Raw genomic sequence first — 13,778 nt, 5'->3', positions numbered from 1 at the left:
GCCATTCTAAATTCATTTTTTTTAGTTCTTAGTATGTCTGTTAAATCTAAATGTAATTCTGTTGCATCTGTTTGATATAATTCTTCTTTTATAAAATAAGGCGTAGTCATGGTGAATACATTCAACTGCTCTGTATTTTTGCTTAGTATTCTTTTTAGTCTTATAATTTACTTGTGCAGCTATTCGGATTCTTCTCCCTCCACTTCTGATGAGTCTATGTTGAAGTTCCCTTGCTGAATAATAAGCCAAACTTGGAAAATGCATGTTTTGTAACAATTTGCTCAAAATTGTTTTAATATTTGCAGTATTAGAAAAAGTATTGAGAAAGCAAATGGTAAAACCTCATTCTGTACAGCATTAGAAAGGGTTACATGTATGTAGTCCCAGGAAAGAATAGAAAGAGGAAGGACTATAGATCAAATCAGGAAGTACAGAGGCATTTAGTCAAGCTACTTACTCTGCAGGAGCTATATTCTCAGAGCATTAGGCTCATATTGTCCAAGGAAGAAAATTGTGCTAAGAAATGGAGGACGAAAAAGAAAAAGGTAGGACGTATTTGAGATTTGTGGGGCACAAAAAACGGAAGGGGTTATCCATCCAGCAAAGGGTTAAATAAGGTCCAGGAGGGAAGTGTTTTTAATAGGAAAGTGAACACAAGAACGAGGGGACACAATCTGAAGTTGGGGGAAAGATCAAAAGCAACATGAGAAAATATTATTTTACTGAAAGAGTAGTAGATCCTTTGAACAAACTTCTAGCAGACGGGGTAGATAAATCCACAGTAACTGAATTTAAACATGCCTGGGATAAACATATATCCATCCTAAGATAAAATACAGAAAATAGTATAAGGGCAGACTAGATGGACCATGAGGTCTTTTTCTGCCATCAGACTTCTATGTTTCTATGTTTCATCGCTCTCCCTCTCCCCATGAATGATGACTGAACATGCCAATCAGACTTGTAGAATGTTTATCAGTTGGAAAGAGAAACAGGAAACTCAGGATCATGTCTAATGAGCAAAATTCTGAATATGAACACTCCATTTTGCTGAAAGTCCTACTTAGGCTTTCCAAATTGCTTTTCTTTTTCATCTACTTTATTAAAAAGTCAAGTTTGCTTTTGTTGGCATTGGGTTCTTTTTGCTCTCTTAATTTGCACTTCCACTTTTTAAAGGAAGCCTTTTTTTTGTCTCACGGCTGTTCATTAACCACAGTGATTTTGCATCTATATGCAAAATCTATTTGCATCTCTCGTTGCTGATTTTTCATTCATTATAAGTAACCTTTTTCTCTTTCAGAGAACTGGAAATATCGTGCAGTAATCCTGCTTTGACTTATGTTTAAACTAATGTACCTATTTTGAGATTTATCTCTATCTCTAATGTGGGAGGAAGATTGTATCCAGGTTTATAGAGTTTTTATACTTGGTTCATTTCCCCCAAATGTATGGGTTGGGTTATGGTAAGGGTAGGTAAAGTTGGCTCTACTATGACATGTGGACTTCAACTCCCAGAATTCCTGAGCCAATCATGCTAACTCAGGAATTCTGGGAGTTGAAGTCTACAAGTCATAGAAGAGTCAATTTTGCCTATCCCTGGGTTATGGGAATATTGTACAGATCTGGGAACATGGTACATATTTTTATCTTAAATTTGCTTTTAGGTTTGGGCTCTGTACATCTTTGACGCATACATATCCAGCTGCATACATTCTATGTCCTTCCTTGTTTATGTATACAGTTGATATCTGAGTATAATCATATCCCAGGAACACTTCCTATTTTGCAATGCTTTTTGTATATTCATATATCTACCAAATTTTCCTTTTTGGGTCAGAATATTTCTGGCACTGATGTGTGAAAACATACATTACATATAAATCAAAATATGTGATATCTCCTGTGACCTGCAGAGTGCATAGAATTTTTTTTAAAGGCTTTGCTTTTCAAAATTTGGAAAGGGGTTAAAGTGATGACCTTAAAACTCTTCACACATCCAAAAAGCAAATTGCGTCCTAGTTTAGAACATAAAACTTGACATGCTATGCAAACTGCCTGCAGCCTGCAAAGCAATAAAATGCATTCCTGGTTTTGGGCCAGCCAAACTTCCTATTTTATTTGATTGTCATGTCAAATAAATTATGTCAATTATGCTAGTGTATTTTCCTAAGAAATTAGGAATTTTTTTTTGAGTAGCCATTTGATTCCATAACAACTGAAATACAGTTTAACTTAATCTTGACACTTTCATAACAATAGCAATAGCACTTGGACTTATATCTGCCCCACAGTGCTTTTAAGCACAGTGCTTTATGGCATAGAACGATTTACAATGTCAGCACCTTGTGCCCAACAATCATTTTACAGACCGTGGAAGGATGGAAGGCTGAGTCAACCTTGAGCCCTGCCAAGATTGAATCCCAATACAGTAATCCCTCACTACTTCGTGGTTCATCTTTCGTGAATTCGCTATTTCATGTTTTTTTCCAAAGGGGCTGATTGCCACTACATCGCGGATAATAAAGGAAAACTCTGGAAAACCATAAAAGATGAATATCAAAATAATAATAATAATAATAATTCAGCACCATCGGAAATGACGAATCATAGACTCCCATTTTGTATTCTGGCCTGTGATTGGTTATTGGTGATTGGTGGTCGTATTCACTGTGCAATGGCTCCCAAGTGACCTTGTTTATCCAAGGCTGGTAATGAGGCTAAACGAAAATGAAAAATGATGATTGCTGAGAGGATTCAACTTTTAGATATGTTGAAGGGAGGGAGAAGCTGCGCAGCCATGGGACGCCACTTTGGTGTTAATGAATCCACCATACACTCCATCAAGAAGTGTGAGGCTAGCATCAGGAAGACGGCTACTCTCTCCTTTAATAAGATGGCAAAGAAGGTGGTTACGGCTCATAATAAAACCATTGTCCATATGGAAGCTGCTTTGGTTGTATGGATAAACGACTGCCGAAAGAAGGGCATAGCCTTGAATTGGAACATCATCCAAACCAAGGCTAGGAGTCTGTATGAGAGTTTGGCGGGTAGTGAGCCTGAAGAGATTGATGATGAGGAAGAAGACGATGAACCGCAATCAGGAACGTCCAGTGAGTCTCAAACAACTTGTAAAAAATATTTTACTGCTAGCAATGGGTGGTTTGCAAAGTTTCAGCAACGCTATGGCCTGAAAAATGTTTCCTTGTATGGAGAGGCTTCCTCCGCTGACAAGGAAGCTGCTGAAGCATACGTGAACGAAAAGTTCAAGAAGATTATATCAGATGGTGATTATAAGCCTGAACAAGTTTTTAATATGGATGAGAGTGGCTTATTTTGGAAAAGAATGGCGTCAAGAACTTTCCTATTTAAAGAAGAAGCAGCAAAAGCATCTGGCTTTAAAGCCTTTAAAGATCGCGTAACCCTCATGATGTGCGGCAATACTGCGGGATATTTGTTAAAGCCAGCGCTTATTTACAAGTCTAAAAACCCAAGGGCCTTGAAGAATAAAAACAATAATTTGCTACCTGTACATTAGATGTACAACCATTGGATGACAACCATTGGATGACAAGGATGCTGACCTCAGACTGGTTCCACCAGTGTTTCGTCCCACAAGTGAAAGTTTATCTATTAGAGAAGGTTTTGCCTTTCAAAGTTCTTCTCCTTATGGATAACGCTGGTGGCCACGCTACATTTACAGTATGACAGTGTACAGAATGAATTTCTGCCGCCCAACATTACATTGCTTATTTAGCCAATGGACCAGGGGGTTATCAGGGCATTCAAGGCCTTATACACAAGGATTGCCATAGACAACATTGTTGCCTATGTTGATGCCGCTCAAGAAAACGAAAAGGAAGAGGAAAACATCAACGTCAAGACATACTGGCAGCAGTACACAATTGCTACATGCCTTCAAAATATCCAGAAAGCATTAAAAGACATGAAGCCTGCTACCATTAACGCGAGCTGGAAGAAGTTGTGGCCAGATATCATTTACGATGGCAAGGGCTTTACACCTGCTGAAATCCAACACTCCGCTGTTCAGAAAGCTGTGCAGTTGGCCACTTATATTGGAGGTGCCGGATCTTCGGACATGATAACGCAAGACCTTGATCAGTTGTTGGACTGCCATTCCCAACCACTAACACGTAGAACTTGAAGAATTGACCAAGTTGGGCAGCGAGGAAGAAGAAGAGCAGCAAGAGACCGAAGTTGTCAAGCCACCCGGCTTGACATTAGAGCGATTCTCTGAGATCTTCAGTCACATTCAAAGAAGAAAAGTGGGCCAGAAATGGGACGATGATAAGACTCATTCATTGCAATTTTCTAACAAGCTTGACGAGGTCTTGCAACCCTACAAGACAGTGATTTTCAACCTTTTTTGAGCCGCAGCACATTTTTTACATTTACAAAATCCTGGGGCACACAACCAACCAAAATGACACTCTAAGACACTCTCCTCTCTTTTTCCATCCCTGTCTCCTACCCCCCCCCCCGGGTGTGTGTGTGTGTATACACACTTTTGAACCATTTCCAAAAACAGGTGAGGGCTGGGTTTTTTTTCTCTCTTATTCTTTGGGTGCTTTTTATCATATGCTTTAAATCAAGAGTCACTTCTCTCTTTTGTTTCTCTCTCTTTCCTCTCATTCTCTGCCTCAATCATTTTCTAATTTCTCTTTTCTCCCCTTTTTCTCTCATTTCTCTCTCACACCCTTCCTCTCCTTTTCTCTCTCTCTCTTGCTTTCTCTCTCTTGCTTTCTCTCTCTCTCTTTCTCTCCCTCTTGCTTTCTTTCCCTCTCTTTCTCTTTCTTTTTCTCTTGCCATCTCTCTTTCTCTCTCGCTCTTTCTCATACACCACGCCGTCAACAGTAGCATCGGGCAGTAGCTGCGGGGTGGTGGCAGGTGGTCGGTTGCGAGCGGGAGCTCCAGGGCAGAGGCACTGACAGCGGCAGCTAGACATGTTGCTGGACGCCGTAAATGGCGCTACGCTGGGCATGGGTGCTAGCCCCACAGCGCCAGCATGTACGGCATCCAGCAGCACGTCCAGCCGCTGCCATCGGTGCCTCCGCCCGGGAGCTCCCGCTCGCAGCCAACCGCCCTGCCGCCGCATTGCGGCTACTGCCCAATGCCACTGTTGACGGCATGGTGTACGCTGTTGCCGACCGCTCGCAGCCTCTGCCCTGCAGCTATTGCCCAGTGCCGCTGCTGCCAGCGCTCTCCCACTCCCACTGCCGGCACCCTCCCGCCGGGCCCTAAACCTCACCTGCTGCCACCGCCAGGGATGCTCCAGATGGGCGGGGCGCTGCAACTGCCAGAAAACTTGGAAGGCGTGAAGAATGAAGCTCAGCTTCCAGTCTCGCAACTTTTTGCTCTTCGCACCCTCAGCAAAAAGTTGCAAGACCAGAAGCTCAGCTTCCTTCTTCGCTGCACATCTGACCATGTTTCGCGCACACTAGTTGAAAAACACTGCTACAAGATGCTCTTTGAGCGCAAAAAGCGACAACTTCCGATCACAATGTTTTTCCATCCTCGCAAATAAGATTTTTTTAATGTTACGCGGCTTAGACAAGTTTTTTACGGTGCATAAATGAAAAGTGTTTTTCTTTATTACTGTAAATAAAAAGTTTTTTCTTAGGTATAAATTAAAAGTATTTTATTATTATTTTATTATTTGCATTTATTAGATTAGGCCTGTAGGTGACAAAATATATCATTTACAAGTATTTCTTACATACAGTACATGTTTTAAAGGGTTTTAAAAGTCCACATACTTGTTAAATACATAAAAAAAATAAAAGTACTGTATTTTTAAATTATTTTTTATTATTTGCATGTATTAGACTAGGCCTGTAGGTCATAAAATGTACCATTTCTTACATACAGTACATGTTTTAAAGGGTTTTAAAAGTCCAAATACTCGTTAAATACATTAAAAAATACATTTAAAAAAATATTTCCTCTACTTCGCGGAAATTCATTTATAGCGGGTGGTCTTGGAACGCATCCCCCGCGAAAAACGAGGGATTACTGTATTGCATTCTGATAACTACCACCAGGACATCCAGATGAGAGCTATCTTACTCACACTTTGTGGGTTTTTTTTAAAGCTTTGCATTGACTCATTGAATCCAAGTACCATAACTGAAGTAGTCTTTCCTATAAGACTACTTCAATTATGGTACTTAGATTTTCAGATTGTTACAACATCTCCCTGTTATTAAGGCCATACAAGATCTTCTCTCCTGCAATGGTCAGTGTCTGCATTAGATAAAGTAAGCCACAGTGTAAGCAGACACCAATCACAAACTGGGCAGTGTTTTTGATTATTCAGATTGTTAATGCTGATGATAACTTTTTGACACTACTGTATTCTTAGAAACCTTTTTAGATCTCTGCTGAAGAATAGAAGATTGCTGACTAATTCTTTACTATAAGGAATTGTGCCTAGACACACATGCATACTTTGTCATGAGCAGATAATCATAGACAGCCATGGCTCTGAAAAAGTCATATATTCCATTGTTTCTTAAGTGAACATGATTTCCAAACAGTCAAGTATTCAGTTAATTGAGTGCACTATCTAATCTTTCCTGACTGGTGATAATCATGCTTAAAGTATCTTGTTAAAAACATGGCATAGTCCCCACACCTTTGGTAGCTTCCAACCTTGCTTTTCCTTTTAACTTTTTAAAATATTTTCAAAACTAAATAATACACACTGAGCCTTGTTTTTAGGTTTGTAATACTATTGGTTTAACTTTTGTTTTCTTGAGCTCCATATCTTTGCCAGAACTATGCAGCACATTTGTATATTTTTATTTCTTGTCTTTGGACTTCCTTCGGTTTCCGCAATGAAGTTCTCTTATAATTGTTCCTAAATGTTTACATGTTGTAGCATTAGAACTTGCCCAAAATATATTAAATTCTTCTTATATTAGATTTTTAAAAAACAATTATAAATGTGGGTAGGAAACAAAGTTAATACATTCTTGTTGGAGCTCACTGCAACTTCTGAAAATCATGGGTGTGTTGTGCTGCCTTCAAAAATATAAGGATAAAATTGGATTAGAGCAAGGCAAAAATAATTGAGAAGTTGTTTCTGATGTTGCTCTCAAGGTTTAAGGGAAAACAAAATAAGAATGTACTCCCTTATAAAGTATTCAGGATGAATTCCGTATTTTGGATCATTTTTTTTTTGTTGCTGGTTCTTTTTTTAATTAACTGTTGGAAATTAGTGATATCTAAAGAATAAAAATGATGCAAAATTATGTCAGATCTTTTCCCCAAAACTTTTGAGATCTATCAGTATTTATCTTATGATTTTATGTTAAAGTTAAGGTTCTTGGAACTTAGTTAAAACTAGAGCGATCTTGGGATTTGACTTAGAATTTGTAAGATTCTTTTAGGGAGATAATAAGATAAAAAAAATTTGGAGCAAAATATGGTTCTTCATTCCACATTATATGTGTGCTCCATCATTCCATGATTTTAATTGGAGACTTGGAGAGGGTACTGATCATTAAAATAGTAGATACAGGCTCCTTGCCACCACTGGCAATAGGTAATTGATCAAATAGCGTGAGGAGCTGAGATAAGTTTAGAGTTCTTTTTTAAATACACATTATAAAAGATTGCCCTTTCCTATAGGTAAGTGTTCTCCTTTTCAAAATTATCTGAAATAAAGAATTTCAAATTTATAAACTATAATGTCTTAACTGTAAACTGTCTTCTTTTTGGAGGCAGATTGATAGTACAAAAACGTGTATCTGGCATATGAATTGTAGATTGTAGATAACATTCCCTTGTTCTTAAATTTCTTACATATCCAAAAATACTTCTGCTTTGTTGATCTTTTTAAACACATTTAAGTTTGTGCTCTCCATTTACATTTTGAAGAAACTTTGACCAAGTGATCAAAATATTGCACTTTTTTTAAAAAAAAAGAGTTACTTTTTTCCAGTTAAGATTTAATACAGTTTTGCATATAAATTCACAAAATTTTAAAGGTCTGCCATCCAGTAATGGCCTTCTGCCCCCACAGGGGAAGGGGGGGCACAGTGGGGGGAGTAATTTGATGCACTATTTATTGAATACTTAGTAGTTTTTTTATTGTTCTTCCTTCTCTAGTATCTTAATATGATCCTTAATTACTTTTAAAATAGGAAATAAATAAATAGTATATTGTTTACACATAAACGCTTTAATCATTTTAATTATCTAGAACTGAACTTTTATAGCGATTAAAGAATATTGAGCTTTCCTAATCTGTTATTATACTGAACCTTGTGGGTTCAGTTGTTACTGTGCTCCTCAACAAATAATGCCATCTATCATTTGTCCTTTTTGTGGCTATTAAAATAATGTGACTTAATCAACTGAAAAAGAGCCCAAGCACCTATTTAAAAACTTATCTTGGTCGGTAAGCCACTCCCACCAAGTCACATGACCTTTAAGCCACCCCCAGGCATGATTGTCAAGCCACTCCCACCTGGTCACATGACCGGCAAGCCACTCCTATCCAGTCACATGACCATCAAGCCATACCCACAAAACAAGGCACGTCCGCCATGGAAGTAAAAAATTTGCCAGCCCATCACTGCTGCCATCAATATGTCCATCAGTTTATGACACACTGTAAATTTGAAAGGTAAAACTTTATTAGAATTAGATGTGAGTGTGGACTGAATGCAAAAGTGAATGATAATAGAAATAACTACTCTGAGAAGGTTTAGTTACCGTATATAAAAGAACATGAACAAGTACATGAATGAATTGTATGAATAGGGAAGGCTGAGAAAATAATAGTTGGATGAAGTTGATGAGCTCTTCAAAAAGAGGGCCTTAGATTAGGACCACTTCAGTCAGCTTCAAACAGAGGTTGGTTGTAGGAAGCACACATGTATGTAGCATCTATGCTGAAGTTTTTGAAGACAAATTAGAAAAGGGGATGTTTATTTGCATGGTATTTACATTTTAAAAAAATTGAAATGGAGTTTTGCAACCAGGTTCAAATGTCAGGCCACTATACGGAAAAGTTTACATCAGACAATTGATCCTGTGGTTTTCTAAGCCACAATTGGACTAAAGAAGCAGTTTTACTCTGCCGCCCCAAGTCTTCGGAGGACGGCATATAAATCCAATTAATACATAATAAATAAATAAAATTCTGTACAAGTAGTCTTCAACTTACGAGTGTTCATTTAACAATGGTTCTGTTTACATTGGCTTGGAAAAAATGACTTAAGATATGTCCTTGAAATTACAATTTTTTCTCACCCCCCCCCCCCAAAATCATTTAGTCATAATTTGAGTGCTTGGCAACCAACTTCCATTTATGACAGTAGCATTGGCTAGTGGTCGCTTGATTGTAATTTCTGACCTTCCCACCAAGCTTCTGACAAGCAAAGTCAATTGGGGAACCCACATTCACTTAACAACCACATGACTCGCTTAAAGGCTATATAATTCACTTAACAACCACCCTGATTTGTTTAATGATTGTGGTAAAAATGGTGGTAAAATTGGATCTGGTTATGTGGTGACTCACTTAATGGCCACTTTGCTGGGGGATCATATGGGGTCCCATTTATGCTTGTAAATTGAGAACTATCTGGAGTAACTACAGTGTTTTTTAAAAGGAAGTAACAGTTTTTTGCAGTGTTATCTAGTCCAGCCTCATTCCTGTTAATGTTTTTGATCTTGGAATGAATTTAAGGCCTAAAACATAATTCAGGCTTAAAATAGTTATTTTCTGGAAGATGAACTATGATCATATATAATCTGATCTGCATTCTCACTGCTTAGCAATATTTTTCAACTTCCTTTGCCCCAGTGTTGGTATGGGAGAGTTAGCTATTCTATCATTAACTTTTTTTCTGTATTTTATGAGCAAAGTATCTGAAAAATGGGTTAAAGCTTTTCACATTATAGAAAATAGTATAAAATCATAATGGCTGAAAATCAATTGTTTTTCTGGATTTTTCTTTCTGTATTTAAACAGCTCACCTATATTTATCTATTTTTGATAGTAGATTGAAGTGGGGAGATTTTGCATATAAAATGCTTAATTTTAGATTTTCATTCTAAACCAGACTGTTTTTCAGGTATTTAATAAAATTGAAAAACAATAAATGGTGTAAATTATAGTGATTAAAGTTATGACAAATATGAGAAAAATAATATTAGGTTATTAAGATTTATCCAGTTTGACAGTTTGGTCCAAATTCTTTAAAGTGTATGTCTTACAAAGAAAAAATATTTTCTTCTTATACCCTTAGTGACTCAGGAGGTATAATTGCAAATTTTAACATTGCCTATAATCTTGTTGAATCTTTTGGCGCCAAAATGAATCATGTAAAATTGCATATTATGTGTGTGATGTGGATATTGTATGGAAAAATTATTCATATAGCAGCTGAGTTTACCAAATCTCAATGATAGAAATTGGATTGTTGTTGCTTACAGATCATGTTTTTGTAGGAAAATAATTTCCCAGTGAAACAAACCCATATTATTATTATTTTTTAGTATAAGAAATATTATGCAGAGTGAGAAAAGGAATAAAAAATAGTAAGCTAATGATAAGTTACAGAAATGGAATATATAAGAAAATAAAGATAAATTCACTATGAAACGAAAAGAAAATATAACCAAAACAACTTATACCACCATATTTACTGTACTTTTTCATACCATTTTATCCTTGCAAAGCATCATTACTTCCACTCTGCCACTTACGTGCTCTATATTACATTTTGATCTTTAACCTCTTACCTTTTTTAAGGGTTTAATCTACTCCACCCAATTGCAACTTTTTGGATTTCCCTTTTCTCTTGACTAATTCACTCTTTCAGTATTTCTCATTAATTCTTTCAATATGACAAGTTATCTGAACGTACTTCTCTTTGCTCACCTTTTTGTATTCACTCTATAATTGTTATATAATTCCCATGCGTCTTGCTTTATTGCTCTTGCTTCTTCAGTGGGCCATTCCATCTATATTTTGTTTTTCATCCTGAATTCTTATTTCCTTGTAAAAATATATGCAGAAACATAATCTTACGTACAGCCATTTATTTATGCTTCTTTCAGCATTCACTTAATGAGGCAATAAACTACTCGGTACTTTTGTACCAGCCTGCTTGTATCTTAGATTGTCTTCATCCATTTCCCCATCTTTAGTGATCATTAAAATAAGGTTATATAAATTCATTTACCATTATTTTTGGAGTATAAGATGCACCTTCCCCACCAAAAGAGGGTGGAAATATTGGTGCACCTTATACACCAAATACAGCCATTTTTGGGCTCCAGAAGCCCCACCCACACAACCATTTTTTTCAAAAAAAAGGGCCATTTATTTTGCAAAAACAGCGTTTGTGCCTTCTCCCAGCCCCAGGAGCACTCTATAGGCTTCCCAAATCCTCTGTGTGCCCCATTTTTTTGCAAAAAATGTGTGAAAAATGGGGCACTTTTGCAAAAATGGAGACATTTTTGCGTTTCCCGTAGTCCCCCAGGAGGACTCTGCCGGCTCCCCAAACCCTCTGCATGTCCCATTTTTTGTAAAAATGGGCTGTGCAGAGGGTTTGGGAGGGCTGCAAAGTGCTTCTGGGGGCCAGGAGGAAAAAACATTTCTCTTTCTTACCTCTTTGAAATCTTGGTGAATCTTATACACTGGTGCATCTTGTAGTCCGAAAAATACGGTATTTCATTTGTTTTTGCCCTTCATATGTAACTTGCCATTCTTAGCTCCATTTTCCCTATCCAAAGCAACAGCCTTGGCCTTTGTTACATTATTTTTCATATTTGTGCTTCTCATTATGCCATACAGCCTAACATTTAAGTAAAACATTTACAGTACTGTAAATCAAGATGCTGAGCTTGTGGATCGAAAGGTCAGCAATTCAGCAGTTCGAATCCCTAGCGCCGCATGATGGAGTGAGCTCCCGTTACTTGTCCCAGCCTCTGCCAACCTATTAGTTTGAAAGCACATAAAGAATGCAAGTAAAAAAATAGGGATCACCTTTGGTGGGAAAGTAACAGCATTCTGTGTGTCATCAGCATTGAGTCATGCCAGCCATGTGACCACGGAGAAGTCTTCAGATAACGCTAGCTCTTTGGTTTTGAAATGGAGATGAGCACCTCCCCCTAGAGTCGGGAGAGACTAGCACATATGTGCGAGAGGAACCTTTACCATTACCTTTTAATCATTTAGGTTCTTAGCCAGACATTTAGCATCACCTGCATACAAGAAACATATTCTTATTCCTGATCAACATATTTACTTATGTCATTAAACAAAACAGTAAGAGAATTGACACATTAAAACAGCAGATGTTAAAAGCAAAAACATAACCATTAGACTGAAATAGATAAAAATAACCAGTGCATGCATAGGGCTGAGGTGAGATGATCTACTACTAGTCACCTCCAAAATGGAATGCCCTCATTAGGAGGTCCCAATCCAGTTGGAAAATCCAGATTTCCAACTGGCTTGGGCCAAGAGAATGGAGGTAGATTTCAACTCAGCAGGCATGATATTTCAAAGGGCAGGAATCATGGCAGAAAAAGCTCTTCTCCTGTGCAACAGCTCCTACCCCCAGCTGCAATTACTTGGCCAACATGATCCAGAGCATGTCTCTTCTGCCAGAGCAAGTAGAACAGGCCAATCCCATGGATTGAGATGGTTCTTCAGGTAACCTACACTCATTCCATAAAGTGCTTTAAATGTCACAACCAGCACTTTGAATTGGATGGGGAAGCAAGCCAACAACCAGTGCAGTTCATGCAACCATGGTGTAGAATGAGCCACTCTAGGGACCCCTAAGATTGTTCATCCAGCTGTAACTTCCAGATGCTCTTTAAGGATAACCCCATGCTGGAGTAGTCTTAAGAGCAAAATGACCAGGGCATGAATTACTAAGCATAAGGCTTCTCAATCTAGGAAAGAATGCAGTTGGTGCACAATCAAAAGTTGTACAAAAGCTCTTTAGGCCACTCTCTCTGAGCAGTACTTTTGAGTCCAAGAGGATCCCCAAATTGTACAGAGGATATGTCTCAGGAAGTGCAATCCCATCCAGAACTAACGATGTCAACCTTCTGGATCCCAAGACTCCATGTACCTAAAACCATTCGGTTTATCAGGGTGCGAAGCCTGTTAAACTGCATTCAGGCCTCCTCACAGCCTCCAGGCACCACAGGAGGGCAGCAAAAACAAGTTTTTTGTCTCGTCAAGATATTGGAAACATCATGCATGTGGTATATATGTTTGGCATTGAACTGTTTGTTAAACATTCCATTTATTATGCATATTTTATTATGTATTATACATCCATCTTTCACTGTCTTCAGCGAGCAATGTTTATTTGCATACTCACAAAGCATCGTTTAAGCTTTCTGTGAGGCACTTTCTCTTAACAAACATACAACAAACTTTTATTTCTCACATTCATTTCTCAAGACATGGTGAAAAAGACAATACACACCCTCTGACTATTCACAAATTTTGCTCACCTTTCATAACCTTCCGATCAGAATTTGACCGAACAACTTCCTAAACTCTTGAGTCTTCAGATAGGGGCAGCAAATAAGTCAAATAAATAAATAAATAAATGAATAAGTAAATCAAATAAATAAATACATAAATAAGCACATTTAATCTCCCTGTTGTTTTTGCATTCACCTTTGCTTCATTTTGCCTGCTCTGTTTCCACAGTCACTATAAGTAATCCACATTCTTATTTTATCATTTTTAACATTCTCACAGCATGTATTTC

At 37.7% G+C, this 13,778-nt stretch overlaps 1 protein-coding gene across 1 annotated transcript in view; it reads left to right on the top strand.

The window, feature by feature from the left end:
* Positions 1–13,778, top strand: part of PIN1 (peptidylprolyl cis/trans isomerase, NIMA-interacting 1) — a 41,181-nt gene that overhangs the window by 2,270 nt on the left and 25,133 nt on the right. The gene's annotated exons all lie outside the window — the stretch shown is intronic.

The sequence above is a fragment of the Erythrolamprus reginae genome, chromosome 2, assembly GCF_031021105.1.
Source record: "Erythrolamprus reginae isolate rEryReg1 chromosome 2, rEryReg1.hap1, whole genome shotgun sequence".
Lineage (NCBI taxonomy): Eukaryota > Metazoa > Chordata > Lepidosauria > Squamata > Dipsadidae > Erythrolamprus > Erythrolamprus reginae.
This window is presented reverse-complemented; position numbering and strand designations above follow the sequence as displayed.